Genomic DNA, 18,178 nt, shown 5'->3' on the forward strand with positions numbered 1-18,178 from the left:
AATGTAGGTTATTATGAAATGATGATGTGTGTGGGTGCCGGCGATGGCAACTTAAGTGAAGCACGGAACTTGTATCAGCGATTCATAGAAGGTAGACCAGCTGATGAAGCCAGGCAACTGCCTTCACTGCATTGCTTCAGGAAAATGGTCAATCGCCTACTGCATTTAACGGGCTCTTTCCACGCGTCATCCGAGACTGGCCGCTCGGCGACCCGTGATCCGGAGTTTGAAGAAGCCGTACTAGCCGTGCAGCCAACCCAAGGACTACCACGCGAACCTTACCACATGCAACGTACGCCCGAGCTAATTCCTGCTGATTATTTACCTCGTGTGGCATTCTGAGAATGGTACCGAGTTCAAGTGGAAAGCTCACCAGACTTTGCTTCGAAAGTGTTGTGGACAGATGAAGCGGCAGGTCTGTGCATCGAACGGGGATGACGACATTTCGAACCTTTCTTGTAAAACGTAAGTCTAATTATTAATTACCTACCTACTTACCCACACTTTCACACTTTTTTTCCTATTTACTATTAAATTAAATACCTTACCTAAACAAGTAGGTAATTTTAACTTATTTTACACGTCATAAAATAATGTGAGAATAGTTGTCAAAGCAAAATGACTCCAATTATTAGATGCTTTAGTGTCATTCTTGTTTGTTACAGTCGCCGACGTGCCGCCGACTCGGATTGTTCCAACGGCCGCCGACTCCTTTTGACGTTGCCGCCAAAGCCGCCGCCCGCTCGAATTTCGTACCTATCGCGGCCGTGCGAGCGCCGCGAGTACCAGGCGACCAGGACGCGCTAGGAGATTTGTGTAGTGCCAATATTTGAGTGGATTAAGAACAGTGACCTCAATAGTGCTGTGCCGTGTTTTTTACATGCTGGAAATATTAAAATATTTTTTTAACTGAAATTGAAAAAAATATCAAAAGTGTTTTTTTTTAATTGAAATTTTGCAGATAAGATCTACATAAGGTATAGTTTTGTCCCCTTTCGGCTTGATACCCCCCTTCCGTTACACCCTGTATAGAGTTCATCGCCAGCTATGTTAAATCACATATAATAGAGGAAACCACGCGATATCAATTATCTACTAATAATAGTAATAATCTTACGTACTTACCTAAATTAATTAGTGATGATGACCTATTTTTTTTTTTTAATATCTATAACTTTTTAGTGTATAAAATTGTCACAATATTATAGATTTACAGCTTAAAAATACACTTTAAGTCCAGTGGTATTAAATACGTAAATTTTGTTGAACACTAGCAAAGCAATTTCACAGTCACACTCGAAATAACCTTCAACTTGACATAATTAATTTACCTACTCCTAATACTTTCGACAAGATTTCGTTCAAACGAGATCAAGTGAGACGAAAGACACAGTGAGTCGTAAATCGTTTTAGGTATAATACCGAGGTTCTGACCGCGACACTAGGTATTTAAGTATACAGGGTGTTAGTGACATCGTAACAAAAACTTTGAGGGACGATTCAGGCTATGATTCTGGGTTGATATCAAATGGAATTTTCCGTCGCAAAAGTATGGAACGGAAAATAATTGTAAAAAGCATTAAAATTTTCATGAATTTTCCGTTAGGAAAATCCACTTGATATGAACTCAGAATCATGGACTGAATCATCCCTCTTAGTATTCTCAAGATTTGTATACTCAAGATTGAGTATGTAGATACATAGAGGCGGTACCACGATTGCGGACCGGGGAGATGTATTTTGTATAAAACAGTGGGAGCGCCTCTCCTCGGCCGATTTACGTGAAAGCGTAAATCACAAACTCGCACACTAAGTACTGAAAGATAAGATCTAGTCAAAAAAAATCTGTCTGTATATTGACGTTGAGCTCAAAACATAATGACGAAATTGTGTGCCCTCTTCAACGACAAACGTCCCATTGACACAATCATCAGTGAAAGTTGACAAAACGAAGGTAAAAACACGAATCATTTTTGGTCACTGACCACAAATGTCTAAGTCCAAATTACGTTTTCCGGTCACAAAGATTACTTAGCGCGAAAAAAGGTCGAGAAAATAATACTTACACGTTATTTGACAAGAATGCTACCGAATAGTATTCAGGTTAATTCGAAAAAGAAAGTGTACCTACATGTTTTGAATGATTTGTAATAATAATGTGTGAAAGAACAAATTAGAGTCAATACAACAGGGTACAGTCTACTTAAATCTCCAATGTCAATCGTGGTTTCCAGGATTGGTTACAAAAATCACTTTGTGATCCCTAGTTTGGTTAGGACACTACGAGTACAGGCTGATCACCTGATTGTCCAAAAGTAAGATGATCCGTGCTTCAGAAAAGACACGTTAAGCCGTTGGTCCCGGTTACTACTTACTAATGTATATGAGTCATGTCAGGCGCCTATGGCGGCTCAATAATAACCCTGACATCAGGGTTGATGGGGTTGGTAATCCACCTGACAACCCACACGATAGAAAAAGAGGATTGGTACCCGGTTATTGGCAATAGGCTCGCCCCCTATTACATGTGAGGTTAGGTGTGCGGCACGCTGAGAGGTGAGGATATGGTATCCCGACGTGCCGGCAGAGTAGGGGAATGATTGGTGATAAAGTAGAAGCAACAGCAAGCAGTAGTAGTATAGTTTATTAAAAACACTTCACAAACTTAGAACATAGTCACAAAAATAATAGTTCACAATATACACATTTCACAAAAGGAGGGCACTGAGGAGGGTTTCAGAGGGCACGGCCCTAAACAGTATAATACACTTGTTGTTTATATGAAGGTCAGGGATGCAGTGAGTCAAAAGTGAGTAAAATGAAAGGAAATGCGAATGGAATGGAATGAGAATTTCGTAATTTAAAATGATGATGGTCCGAACAAAAGGCCAGTATGTGCAGAGTTTGTACTCTGCTACAGTACCCGGGGGGCCGGAGAAAAAAAAAAAATTGTTTGTGTATATACCATACTGCCTACCCTTTTTGGGGAAATGGGTGTGATGCTATGTTATGTTGTTCTACATAAATCAGATCACAAATTTCGATTCAGAACCGCGTTTAAAAACTAGCTTCTGTATAGTAAAATAACAGCCGAATTTATATCCGCAAAATGTCGCAATTTGTAAATGAAAAGTTTTGTGAAACATAAAAATTTTGTAAATCAAACATCTGGTCCCTTCCCTTTAGTATTTGCAACCCATAGAGAAAATAATCCAATGGTACAATTCAAGTATATATCTAATTAAGTAGCTAGTATAACTAGTATCTTTATAACATTACACAGAATCTAGTGTTAAAGCTTTTGTAAATAAATAAATGGATTTAATTCTTCACTAACAACTACTATACGTATCTTTCTCGTTCAAAAAGCGAAGTTAAGCTAAGATCGATGAGGTGTGAGCACATAGAGTCAACAACCTACAGACAACAATCCAAAGTAAGGCAAGCGTAGGCGCAGTAACACGCGTTTTATCAACCCACTTGCATTATCTCGTGCAATATCGAACCGACACGTGAGAAAATCTTGACATAACGTGAAGACACGTCTGTAATAGGGGTTGGGTAGAGGCCTGAGCTTCCTCAGGTTTGTTGTCTAAAATTTTGTATCAGAGCTCTCAGCGCTCACCATACGTCCGGCCAAGTATTTAATGCCATATGCGGAAGATCTATAATAGATCATGGTCAAAAAGTTTGTAATCAAATCAAATCTTTGGCGGCAGAAGTGTTCTTCCACTCCCTTTATCGCTCCACCGAAAAGCCTGCCACCAGGGGCCTGTATAATAAAACTTACAATTGTAAATTACAATGACAATTTGATGTACATTGCGGAGTGTGTGATCACGAATATTTCGCAGTTTCATATTAGCTATGCAATGAACATCAAATTGTCGTTGTAATTTACAATTGTAAGTTTTATTAAACAGGCCCCTGGAAGCAATGTAGCGTGGCCGACATGGAAGTCCTTAAATAGGCACTGCAAGGATAATCTCTGCAGGTGGGGATACCTGGATAACGGTAGCAATAAGTGCGAGTGTGGAGTATCACTACATGCTATGACTCACCTTTTGTGCTGTCCTAAGTTCCCTATTCCCTACACCTGCACTATTAAAGATCTTCACGAAGCCACTGACAATGCCGTAAGCGTAGCCAACTGGTCAGCAAAAATATAGCATCGATCGCCACCGACTCGCAAAGAAGTTGGTAATCCGAACCACAAGTCATCATCAAGACAACTATAACTACATAACGTGACCTCACAACTACAAAAAATCTTAGTATATAGCTAATATATAGCTATGAAATCGATAATAGCATTGACAATACCAATAAATAGCTCGTAAAGGGACAGAACTACTCGTAATTTCTTAAAGCATTATCGAGAATATTACTGCTTATTAATTAAAAAATTCTAAAGAAAATATACTATTTAAGTAGTCGATAATAGTATTACTCAAACAATAGTACTGGTGATGGGCGTATCAATACTACGTACTATAGCACTTTTGTGATGAAAACTATCGATCCTTTACCTATCAATTAGTATGGCTACACCATTTCTGAGTACATTATGTGAATAGTCTATCACAACCTCATTAGATTTTCACGTGAATATTTACATAGTAGTCAATACGTAGTTAAGTGCATACTTTATTGAGCGTTTAACATATTTATAATATTCTTAAGAGACGGTTAATGATTGGCGGGAAAGTAACATCATGGCTCACGTCTACACAGGGTGTTATAAAATATCAACATTGTATAGATAGAAAATGTTTAGAAATCCTGTTGATTTTCCACTAGCTAAGTAGAGCCACAGGTTTTTGAGAGCTCGGTGGCGCAGCGATAAACGCGCTCGGTCTGCGATTGTTGAAGTTAAGCAACTTGCGCAAAGGCCGGTCATAGGATGGGTGACCACAAAAAAAAAGTTTTCATCTCGAGCTCCTCCGTGCTTCGGAAGGCACGTTAAGCCGTTGGTCCCGGCTGCATTAGCAGTCGTTAATAACCACCAATCCGCACTGGGCCCGCGTGGTGGTTTAAGGCCCGATCTCCCTATCCATCCATAGGGAAGGCTCGTGCCCCAGCAGTGGGGACGGTAATGGGCTGATGATGATGAAGTAGAGCCACAAGTGCACGAAAGCAACTGTGTAGAATAGAAAAGAAATGTTTTATTACGACCATAATGTATAAAATGTGGTGTAATACTTATTAACTTATCGTTACACCTCCCATGAAAAACATCGAAACACTTCTCAATATTTGTTCAACCAAACACAAGTTTAATTAAATTCAAAATAAGTACATAACTTAATATAAGATTCAGTTTTATTAAAATATTCTAGTTTCTAATATTCTATGCCTTTGTTAAGATCCTACCTACTTTTTGCTGCGGAGTTTTTCCTGGTGGAAATATGGGAACAACAAAGAATAACGAAAAACTTGCACGTCAAAACAGACTCAATTATCTAATGGAAAACTGAAAAAACACAAACATGGTATTGTTGGTAAATCCTACCAGGGATGTGGTAGTTTACCAGCCCATTGGTTCATCAAGTTCGGAGGACAAACAATTGGGTCTTGTACTAGGTTCAAGATAAATTATGAAATTCTGATTACTAAATAAAGACAGATCTAAGACAGCCGAAAAACATTTTCTATTTAAACTTTATTAATAAGTCCGACATTTTTGTGCTTTTTCGCATACAAATTCCATAGTAATTTCATGTTTTGACGTTTAGCAAAAAGAAACTGATTTGACTAGTTGGAAACGAGCCTATTCCTTAAACGTATATCAGACGACGTCGTCGCGGCCGTGGTTGGCGGCAAATCGGTCGACAAGGTAGAATTGACTTGTACGTAAACTATTCTTAAAACACGAGCACCGTCTCACCGCGCAGACAACCGCGTCGTGTGATAACTGCCTTAGTCGATTTTTACAAGATACCCGGGATGATTAACGACCTCCGTGGTCCTGTGGTTGAGCGCTGGGCTCACGATCCGGAGGTCCCGGGTTCGATTCCCGGTGGGGACATATCACAAAATTTACTTTGTGGTCCCTAGTTTGGTTAGGACATTACTGGCTGATCACCAGATTGTCCGAAAGTAAGATGATCCGTGCTTCGGAAGGCACGTTAAGTCGTTGGTCCCGGTTACTACTTATTGATGTAAGTAAGTAGTCGTTACATGAGCCATGTCAGGGGCCTGTGGCGGCTCAATAGTGTAACCCTGACACCAGGGTTGATGAGGTTGGTACTCCACCTCACAACCCACACGATAGAAGACGATTAACGTCTGGACGCTTTCTATATTCTTCTTTACACTCCAGGAAAGAAATACGTTATTTTACTTCATAGATTTTTGAATAGGTACTTAATAATTATGTATTACAATCCTGACATCAGACTGGGGAAACCAAGTTAAGAACATTATCATAATGTATACGATTTATCACCCATTCAATCATAACGGCTCATTAAAGTCATATTTACTAGATATTTGAATGTTAACTTGGAACATTTACACTCTAACTACATATTGCCTATTATAAATTGGAATTCCTGTATAAACAACGTAATATTTTGCGTATTACTATTGTGATGGTTTGCATACAGTGGTATTTGCGCCATTGAAAATTTCAAGAATCCATTTATTTCAAATCCTAACGACATAATATTCTTCAGAATGTTCTTAAATGAAACTTAATCATTTCTTAAGTACAACCTAAGTACAAAAAAAAAAAAATTTTGTCATTCATGACATAAATGGCTACTTTTTATTCAGCCTTGTACTGCAATGTTCCAAGAACCACGCCATAAAATGTCAATCAAAAAAATATATTTTCGGTCTTTACTTTATACTTAAATGTAATTTTATGTTTTCGAGGATATTCAAACGACTTGCATGTTAAGCACTCGAAAATGGGACCAAACTTAAGGGCCATACACCACGTACAACTCACCAATAGACAATTTTCACTAAAACATTGTCAGTCGATACAACGACCACTTTCTAGAGAAACGTATTTGACATATTAATGTTGCGTTTGACATGAAGACGTGTCGACGCGATGGCTATTAGGAAATATTGGACACGCTGTGAGACTCGTTTAGATGACTCGCTTGTTTGAACTTGAACATACTCTTTTAACTTGTAGAATTGTATAGCATTCACTACTTGCCTAATGCACACTGCACATTTGAAAGAGCTGAGAGTTCAGACCTAGTAAAAGTTAAAAACATCATATCTAAGGGTAATTGTCGTAATGACGTGTTTTAATTTATAATTCTATAATTAATCGTTTTATAGATACCCATTTCTTCATTTCTATCTTCATCATTAAAGAAAATGAAAATTGCTTATTAATTACCAAGATAAGAGCGATAGATTGATCGAAAGTAAGATGATCCGTGCTTCGGAAGGCACGTTAAGCCGTTGGTCCCGGTTACTACTAACTGATGTAAGTATGTAGTCGTTACACGATACAATGTCAAGAGCCTTTGGCGGCTCAGTAATAACCCTGACACCAGGGTTGATGAGGTTGGTATTCCACCTCACAACCCACACGATAAGAAGAAGAAGAGCGATAGAACATCGTATACGATCGCAAGGGGTAAAAATAATCGCAAACATACACGTATTGTATTATTAGGTACAATAAAATACTTAGTTACTTATAAAATAGCTGTTCCGAATTCGAATGTTTCGCATACCTAACACTAATTAAATCAACTCTATAGGAAGTATACTATGGACTACCATCGAATTTAGATAAATATTCCACTGAATTTCCGACCTATATTTATTACTTACAGTACTTTTACAGTATGTAAAAAGTAACATTAACGATTAATTTATATTAGTTTACCCCTCATACACAAGTCGACTCGCCTAAGCAACTAGCTCGATCTAAACGAGACATCTCCAATAAGGAACAAGAAATGGGCTCTATCTCTCTCCATTGGCGTTTTTATTCATCCAGGATAGGAGCGATAGTCAATCGCAAGCGCAGCGGTAAAAACTATTGATTTATATGCAACTCTCTACGGTTCCTCCGCGCATGCGCGAACATGCCTACTTTGAGTACTCTCTATTGTAATGTGATCTGTGTGTCGGATGTGTGACGTTCATACATTCTTTAATTTCTTATAATAAAATTATAACTAGAAAGTTACATGAATAAAGCGTATGTCCCATATTACATGAGACTTAAACATAGCTGGCAAGCAGTGGGTTTACTAAACAGCTCTGCTTCCTTTGGCGATACATGCGTGAAGCTTCACACAAATAACATAACTATGTTATGTCGTCAGAAATGGCAAAGTTAACAGTATAGTCAGTAAATTATATTATAGAGCTTGAAACAAATGAATTACTAAGTAGGAGTTTACCTATACTATCAAATGACGTGTAACTTTATGTGGTGACAGCAAAAATAGCGTTATAAAAACTACGGTCTTACTTACAAGCGTCAAAAGTTGGTAAAATGCATCAAAATTTCAAAAAAGGAGCCTCTAATTTACAGAGCCTATTGAAGCCATTCATATATTATAAAGCACATATATCAATTTGAAATTCGCGCATATAAAAGTACTAAGTACGCAATGCCAACAATGTGAAATAGCCATATTGATGTGGACTTATTAACGCCCCTATAAATCGTTTACTCTTTCGATGGCAGGTATCTGAAAATACTTTGCAATGTTTTCATATTATTACCATTATTATACGTAGTCCCAACTTTCTTAAGTCATGGAATATTGTACAGTAAATATAACAGTTAATAAACCAGTAAACAAATTAAAAACAAGTGCTCAATGTCACTAAAAAGTAAAAAATAATAATTAAGTGTTTCAACAATCACGCGAATCGAGACGTTATAACGGATTTCGAAATATCAGTACCTATATTTCACCTCAAAATCTCGTTTGGTATTGAGATCATATCGGGTATTGTATCGATACGGTTCATTATGATTAAGCAAGATGCCGTTAAAGACCTACTTTTGTTATTCTAAGTGTAGTTAAGGCAATAAAAATTAGAGGAAATGTTCATATGTGCACGCTTTGATTGATTCAATCGCGTTCAATGCTTATCGCTATAGGCCCACTAGTCGATGCTTTGAAGACGCACTGACCCGATGTTCGTGCCTGTTTTCTTAAGGTTTGTACCAGGAGTGAGAATCCTCAGCGCTCCCTATGTGCTAGTAGTTAATATTATCAGAGACAAAACTACAGTAAATCACTTACAACCCTACCTACTTATACGATTATTTAGGGCATAAAACACCTCGATAGTATTTTACGGACTTGATGTAAGTACCTTCATAAATTCACAATAAGTATCTACCTATCTACATTATTTTTATACAATCTATAAATAACCGATACCGATATTTTACAAGTTATTTATCATTATCTCATAAACATAATAAGAATCATTATTATCAGGGGCTATCGACCTAAAGACCCACTTTTCGAGTATCGTCATAAAATGTCATAAATCGTATAAAATATGTACAAGTATAAAATATTCTTATGAATAATGTATTAAGTAATTTAATTTGATACGCCTATTGTAAGTACCTGGAACTGTCTGCCGCCACCTGTTTTTCCAACTCGTTATAATCTGGGAGTCTTCAAGACTAGAGTGAATATTGCTAGGTAAGCGTGACCTACCTTCACCATATCGTCACTTACCATCAGGTGAGATTGTGGTCAAACGCGAACTTATTTTATTTAAAAAAATATATCCGGTTTTGACGTACTCATTGAAGACCATAATTAAAATATTTTATTTTTTTCATTAAAAAGTCAAAGAAATTTCAGTTCATGTGAATTTAAATTATTGAAAAATATAAAACGTTTTAATGTCTGACATACATACATACACAAAATTACCTATGCCCTTGAAGTGGTTGGCACAATCCAATAAGTTTAAAATTATCAATAATATCGTTCAAAAAATTCAAATCAAGAGAATTACTTAAAAAAAATATACAAGCTGATTATCCACAAGAAAACATATGTTATTGGTAGGGTTGGCAAATTGAAACCTGAAATGAAGTAAGTACATTGAAGAACATAGGGATGTGCTTATAAAATGTTTAGTACGATCTACACTGAACTGAACTGATGCGCGTGTATGAAACGATTGATGAATGTCGAGGAGAGAGTATGTATCAAGACGACTACGGAATTCCGTTTGATTCGATCCTGACATACCTATGGATAGCTAACAAGCGTGACTTTATGTATGTATGAATATTAATAAATCATTATTATGGTGTATGGGATAGGGAGCTCGGTGGCGCAGCGGTTAACGCGCTCGGTCTGCGATTGTTGAAGTAAAGCAACTTTCGCAAAGGCCGGTCATTGGATGGGCGACCACAAAAAAAGAGTTTTCATCTCGAGCTCCTCCGTGCTTCGGAAGGCACGTTAAGCCGTTGGTCCCGGCTGCATTAGCAGTCGTTAATAACCATCAATCCGCACTGGACCCACGTGATGGTTTAAGGCCCGATCTCCCTATCGATCCATAGGGAAGGCCCGTGCCCCTGCAGTGGGGACGTTAATGGGCTGGTGATGATGATGATGATGGTGTATGGTAAAATGACAATAATTATAAGGTATATCAGATTCAAAGCAGATAACTATTAGTATTGCAAATCAATTTCCGTTCACATTTGCAACTGTCTCGTGTCCTGCTATTAATCATAATTATTTATTACATCTTTCTAATTCCTATCTTGAAAGTTCTATAAATCATTCTTTTACCAATCCACATGTTACCGTGTAACATAACAGTTATACTTCTAACCGTAATAGAGATGGGATCAACTTTAATACAGAATCAATCCGACTAATTCCGGAAGTCATTTATCGCGGTAGATCGTGGGTGAAATTATGGCGAATTTAATTTAATCGAGTTATCAGATGATAGAGGTAGGTTTTCTGGATACGAGTGACTTTACAAGTATAGCAGAAATGTTGCGTAATCGTAACATAACATACGCTTCTATAACATAAAATAACAAATACTTTATTGCACAAACAGGAAAAAACAAAAAACAAAACAAAAGAGAAAAAAGAAGAGAGAGAGAGAGAGAGAAGTATAGTTGATACACCTCAAGTTATTTCTTACAAATGGTACGTACTTGTTACTCTGTCTATCCCGATAGAAATACGGACGTGACTTTATGTATATCTTAAGTATACATTATAATGTCTTGTAATCAAAAGTACTTATTTAAAACTCGATTTTTTTTTCATCATCACTAATTTAAGAGCCAGCCTCGACCATTCACAAAATAGGCCAGTGGTTTCCCTCTTGCCTTCCGTTCGACAATACTCTATCTGACATAAATAAGATGGCGATACACGATAAAAGAAGAAGACGGTCCTAGAATACCCTACTACATACTCACAACAGTAAGTAGTAACCGGGACCAACGTCTTAACGTGCCTTCTGTAGCACGGATTATCTTACTTTCGAACAATCAGGTGATCAGCCTGTAATGTCCTAACCAAACTAGGGATCACAAAGTAAAAAAATAACTATTCATCGAAAAAAATCAATCTTGAGATAAAATGACCAACTCAAAATATGCCCGCAATTATCTCGACCTTTTAACCAATCTCAAATAGACCGATAAACCAAAGTCACTACCTTTCAAAGATAACCTAATCTCTTTGCGAAATGTCACTGGCTGGTGAAATTTAAAAGTCGAATGCGCGCGCGCACTTGCCGCACGATCGAACGTTACTTATTTATGTCAGTAGTGTGCGCAGAGCCAACAGTGATCTCCATCACGCGCAGAACGAAAATTATAGGAAACTCTGCTATTGAGCAATTGTTACGGTTTTCTAATTGATACAATTACTGGGTGGTGTGATTGACTTTACTGGGTGTATGACGCGGCTTTGTACAAAGTTATGGTTTTTATTGCCTGCTGTGTGAAAGGCTCCGGGTTCGATTGCCGACGGAGCTAATGTTTGATATTGATAACTGACATTGCGGCGTTGGTCTCACGATCCGGAGGCCCCAAGTTCGAATCCCGGTGGGACATATAACAAAAATCACTTTGTGCATCCCTAGTTTGGTTAGGACATTACAGGCTGATCACCTGATTGTCCTACAGTAAGATGATTCGTGTTTCGGAAGGCACGTTAAGCTGTTGGTCCCGGTTACTACTTACTGATATAAGTATGTAGTCGTTATATGAGCCATGTCAGGGGCCTTTGGCGGCTCAATAATAACCCTGACACCAGGGTTGATGAGGTTGGTAATCCACCTCATAACTCACATGATAAGAAGAAGATATAGAAGATATAGCCATGTATTGAACCTTAACTTGCATATAGTAAGCCTAGTTTTGCAACGTACCCTAAGAACTTAATGAGATAAACATCAGATTAGATATTAGATAGTCTGCAAACTTAAACTAAAAACTACATTAGACACAGCCAATAATGAAACTTAACATTACGAACCGTAAAGGCCAAATCAGCTCGACTACCAAAAAACGCATCCATATCAAATTCCAAATCCTTCTTAAGCAAGATTTTAGTAAAATACCAAAACAAAAAATCCGCATACAAATTACATTTTAAACAAATTGGCGTAGTAAAACAATTTTACGGTAATACGTCAAGAAATGTTGCGAAAATGTCTATTTCATTTGAATAATAAAATATGACAACCGACTCGTTAAGACGAGGCGAAACATGTTGAAAAATACAATCGTACAACGACCGCGAACTAAAACACAGCTTGAACTTAGATGCCTACTTACTTACAATCAGGAAATATTGTAGGTAATCTGTGATAGCCAAGTTCGAAGAACGCGTGACTCACATCGTGTATCGTGTGTTCGAATCTCGACTTGAGCTCTAAACTACTGAATTGGACTTAATGAGTACCAATTCATTTTTAGATCATACGAGTAGATAATTTGATATAACGTGGTTTCCAAGATTCGTGCCCGGTTAATGGCAATAGGTTCCTTCCCCCTTCGGGAATTCAGGCGTGAATTTAGGTATGTTATCATAGATAAAAGCAAGTTGTCATAGCAACCTCCAGCGCGGATTTACCGATCTAGTGAGTGCAATTTTATAGGAATAAATTATAAACAAATGCAGTTCAAACGAAGAAATCCCAACGCTTCGAACGTTCTCGAATGTGAACGCGTTGATTCGAATCAAAAGTGTAACTACCCTCACTTCTCTATCATTAATCGGCAGGCATACAATTTTATGTTTCATTATTATCACGTAACCGTTTCCTTTTCGTAATATATTACGTTCGAAAAACCGTATGAAAATTATGTCATTATTTGAAAAATTCTACACGCTTTATAATGATCATGCACATTTGGGGGTAGCTACGCAAAAAAAGGAAAGGCTGCAGCTACTCAAAAAATTGAAATATAGTTGAATCCTACCTTTAAGCATGATGTACGATATAATTTGTGTCCAGGGTCGCCGCTCGCCACCTAGCCGGCGGGGTCACAGCCACGTGCTCCATTAGGAACGAAACAGTTCCGAAGTTTCGAGTCAATCATTGTCAGTTGTCAACACATCACTTCTGTATTATAATAATGTTATTTTTGTCACTCGCGGTAGAATGTAATTTATTCACGTATTATTAAAGAATATATTTTTTTCTGAGCAGATCGACTTGCTTCCAGAAGACCGGCGAACGTACTGAGCGGTACCACCAGAGGCGCCGCCGTCGCTGCAACAACAGCAAATCAACCCTGGGTTGTTATTGGACGAAACGTACGACTGCGTTGACAAAACGCTCTGCTATTGGTCGAAATGCCAACAATAAGAAAGAAGACTTAAACCGTTGCGTTATAGAAAACCTACTTGAAGGAATGGCGCGAAAATTTTTGACTTTATTTAAAAAAACTGTTTTCTTTTTTATTCAATAGCGGTTGTATGTTATTGTTTGATAAACAAAAAAAAATATTTTAAAATACTTTCAGCATCTAACTACAAATAGGTATACGGCCTCAATGGTCTAGTGGTTGACTCACGATCAAGAGATCTCGGGTTCGAATTTTTTTTTTATTAAGAAATTCAATTCATTTAAGAATTGTAATCTAATTTGGATAGGACGGTGCAACCCGATCATACGTCTTCTGAGGGCACGTTAATCAGTCTAATATTAAGATACTTAATAAGTATGTAGTCGTTACATGAGCCATTGGCGGCTCAATAGTAACTGTGACACCAGGTTTTCCGAAGCATGCGGCGGAAAAACACTACAAATATAGGTATAACTATAAAAGTACATAGTAAATAAATATACGTACAAATTACTATTATAAAATATACTTGTTATTATTAGAGACTCTTTCCTGCAGACAAACTGTTCAAACAATTTTGCAGGGCATTGATAAATTGTACATTTAGTATTAAGATTGAATAAATAAATAAATAATAATATCTATGTATCACCAACAGTGTAACAGCCTCCGTGGTCTAGTGATTAGAGCGTTGGTCTCACGATCTGGAAGTCCGGGTACGATTCCCGATGAGGACATTGTTGAAATCACTTTGTGAAACTGCCCTTTTTTTGGTAAGGACATACCAGGCTTGGATCACCTGATTGTCCAAAAAAGTAAGATTATTCCGTGTTTCGGAAGGCACGCTAAGGTGTTGGTCCCGGGCTACTAGCCCAAACACCTCCAACAACCCGCAGTGGATCAGCGTGATGGAGTATGTTCCACCCCTGTGCCCAGCAGTGAGACGTGTATAGGCTGTTTATGTTTTATGTTTATGTATCACCAAACATCATCATCATCATCAACAGCCTATATACGTCCCACTGCTGGGCACAGGCCTCCCCTCAATCAACCGGAGGGGGTATGGAGCATACTCCACCACGCTGCTCCAATGCGGATTGGTGGAGGTGTTTTTACGGCTAATAGCCGGGAACAACGGCTTAACGTGCCCTCCGAAGCACGGAATCATCTTACTTTTTCGGACAATCAGGTGATTCAAGCCTGAAAAGTCCTTACCAAACAAAGGACAGTCTCACAAAGTGATTTCGACAATGCCCCCATCGGGAATCGAACCCGGACCTCCAGATCGTGAGCCTAACGCTCTAACCACTAGACCACGGAGGCTGTTTCACCAAACATATATATGCCAAAATAGGTTCAAAAGTCATCGACATAGCACGATCTTGTTATAATAATATGCAAGTCAGTAGCAGTGACAGAGCAACTAACAGCGTAGTAACCAGTAACCTTGCTAATGACATACAACTAGTCTTGTTACCCTATTTTAGACGGTCAACAATACACTAGTTACCCCAAATACAAGATGTCTATTTTAGGATTTCATCAATCAGTATTGCGGTCTAAGTAGACTGGGTTGCGTAATATTGCACCTACATTTGGTTGGATTATATTTTTACAATGGGAACGTGGTCTGTTAATGGTGGGAGAGCCTTGTACCTCATTAGAGCAGAACTAAGACGGTATCTATCTCCAAGATATTACTATTCGGTAACAATGATTGACATGGGAAACGACAAATAAGGCATCTTAATACCATTAACCAATATGAAGAAAATTGATACCAGTAGTAATGTAGGTTAGGTTAGGTTAGGTTTTTTTTTAGGTTAGGTATTACCTAAACAACACTACTTATATATCATCTTATTATATCATTATTGATATCGAGCAAAAAAAGGCTAAAAATATCACGTTTGTTGTATGGGATAAATATGTATTTTATTTTGTTTTTAGTATTTGTTATTACAGTGGCAACAAAAATACATACAATTTTAACTACCTATCTAGCTATCGCTGTTCTTGAGATACAGCTTGGTGACAGACAGATGGACAGATAGACAGCGAAGTCTTAGTAATAGGGTCCCGTTTTTAACCTCCGACGCAAAAACGACGGGGTGTTATAAGTTTCACGTGTCTCTCTGTGTGTGTGTAAATGTGTATGTATCTGTCTGTGGCATCATAGCTCCCAAACGGATGATCCGATTTTAATGCGGTTTTTTTTTGCTTGAAAGGTATATTAGTCGAGAGTGTTCTTAGCTATGTTTGGTGGAAATCGGTTCAGGTCTTCAAGGTCATCAGGTCGTTTGTTAAATGTGACAGGAATGTTACACGCTCAGTTTGCTTGCAAGCATGTGTGGGATAAGTTATTTTTTTGCTTTTTATAGGGTTTTAGCATTTTTAACCTTTTGTCATTATAATTAAGTACCTTTTTTTGGTCGGGGTTTTTTTAAATTTTAATTATTTTTTTTACCTTTTGGGTACGGAACCCTAAAAACGAACCACGGGTCGTTTACTACAAGTAGCAAACGACATACCACGTACAAAATAGGCACATGAAAATGTTCTGCTTTTACGTAAGATATGTAATCGCTCACATATCACGATTTGAGCTTGTTAAACGCTCGCCGCATACAAATTCAATGTTTATTACAAACGCGTCTTATCATAGACGTTTTACAGTTATGAGGTGTTTTCCCACGTTTCAGATGGTTTATTATGTCATTCTATGTTACCTTATGCTGCAATTCTTTACATACTTGATAGAGAAAACCAAGTATCAACATATCTAATCATCAATACTGAGAAATCAAGGAGAATTCACTATGTTTCATAATTTATTTTTCAGAAGTAATTTGCTAGAGAGTTTTTATTTTTTATCATTCTTACTAATTAGTAAATACTATTAAAAAAGCAAGAGGAAACTTGGCAAGACAAGAAGACAAGAGATGGACGAAGGCTGTTACTAAATGGTGGCCACGTGATGGTATGCGATATCGAGGCAGATCACCAGCTCGGTGGTCGGATGACATTGTGAGGTATGCCGGAAAATGGATGAGACTTGCACAGGACCGGAAAGGATGGCGTGAAAGAGAGGAGTCTTATACACAGCAGTGGGTGGATACAGGCTGAGTAGATAGATAGTAGATAGAAGAAGCAAGAGAAGTTTGTCGGAATAGAAACAAATGAAATTCCATAGTCTCTGCTTACAAGGTGAGAAATACGCGTGAGTTTATGAATTTGTATGTATGTAGAAAATACTTTGTTCTTACTTTTTTTCTTGGTGTTTATGACTAATACGTCCCTCAATCAGCGCTTATCGCTATCCACCCACTAGGTTCGATTAATTCTTTCAAATATTTTTCCTCTCAGACGACGCCCTGAGCCGAGGTTCGCGCCCAACTGAGCACCCTCAGGCCTGTTGTCTTAAACGTTGTACCGGGTGAGAGTCTTCAATGCATTTGTCCGGCCAAGTAGTTAATGCCATCTGCGGCAAATCTACAATAAGTCACGTCAAAAAGAAATATGACTACTACTATAGTAATTGTTGATGAATTATATTTTGAAAATTCATTTCTAAAAAAAAATACCTTCCTACTTTGCTTGAGTAGGTATTTATTTTAAAAAGAGATTACGTTCCACCGAACGTGTTTTTAATGTACTGCCTAGAGAATGCAAATTTTACAAAATTAGTATTCACACTCAATAATTAACTAATTATTCATTCAACAATCTGTCGCAAGTCGCAACTGTTATCTAAACTAGAACTAAATAATCTAGAAATATAAATAAGGCAAACTGGGTATCGACAAGACAAGTCTAGACAGAATAGACAGACTAGATGTTTTCTATTTCTTAAATATTACTTAAGAAACTTTCCATGCACAGTTCGCCCTCCTTAACGCAAAGAAACTTCGTAAAGAAACACATAGGGCCCTATCTCACTAAGGCTGTATAAGGATCTAAAGATGGCTGCGAGAAGCCGATTTTCTCGATTGACTGACCAAAGACTTCTTCAAATCTGTTAATGTTCTTCTGAGTTATTACGTAAACCAACTGAGTTATTAATTTTAACTTAAGTCCAATTTTCACTAACACAGTTGGCTACAATACAACGTACGGTCACGAGTACTAATATTTATACACTTTGGTACCATGTCACATTAAGTTTTTTGACAAATTAAACCGTAAGTCTTATTAAATGACAAATATGATAGTGCGACAGGGTTCTCAATTGGGTACATAATATTACTCATGAATGTGCAAGGCGATCCCGCTCACCATCAATCAAGTTGGTCTAACAGAAATAGCTCTGACTACCCCAATTGGGATATAGTTGTGAGCTTATGTTATCTTACAACTAACCAAAACATCCTACCCAAT

General features: G+C 37.7%; 2 protein-coding genes across 3 annotated transcripts in view; both read right to left on the bottom strand.

Annotated features, from left to right (window-relative positions):
• LOC126372720 (uncharacterized) overlaps positions 1-18,178 on the bottom strand; it is a 209,089-nt gene that overhangs the window by 88,439 nt on the left and 102,472 nt on the right. Inside the window, exon 1 of one of the 2 annotated variants that reach the window (XM_050018576.1) lies at positions 13,433-13,680. The exons of the other annotated variant lie outside the window; for it this stretch is intronic. The gene's annotated coding sequence lies outside the window, so the exon portion shown is untranslated. Of the gene's footprint in view, positions 1-13,432; positions 13,681-18,178 lie in introns of those variants that run through there. 2 annotated transcript variants of the gene reach the window in all.
• The window catches only part of LOC126372820 (brain protein I3-like), a 503,203-nt gene continuing 491,159 nt past the window's right edge, over positions 6,135-18,178 (bottom strand). The window contains exon 3 of the transcript XR_007567222.1: positions 6,135-6,198. The gene's annotated coding sequence lies outside the window, so the exon portion shown is untranslated. The remainder of the gene's footprint in view (positions 6,199-18,178) is intronic.

The sequence above is a fragment of the Pectinophora gossypiella genome, chromosome 14 (assembly GCF_024362695.1).
Source record: "Pectinophora gossypiella chromosome 14, ilPecGoss1.1, whole genome shotgun sequence".
Taxonomy (NCBI): domain Eukaryota; kingdom Metazoa; phylum Arthropoda; class Insecta; order Lepidoptera; family Gelechiidae; genus Pectinophora; species Pectinophora gossypiella.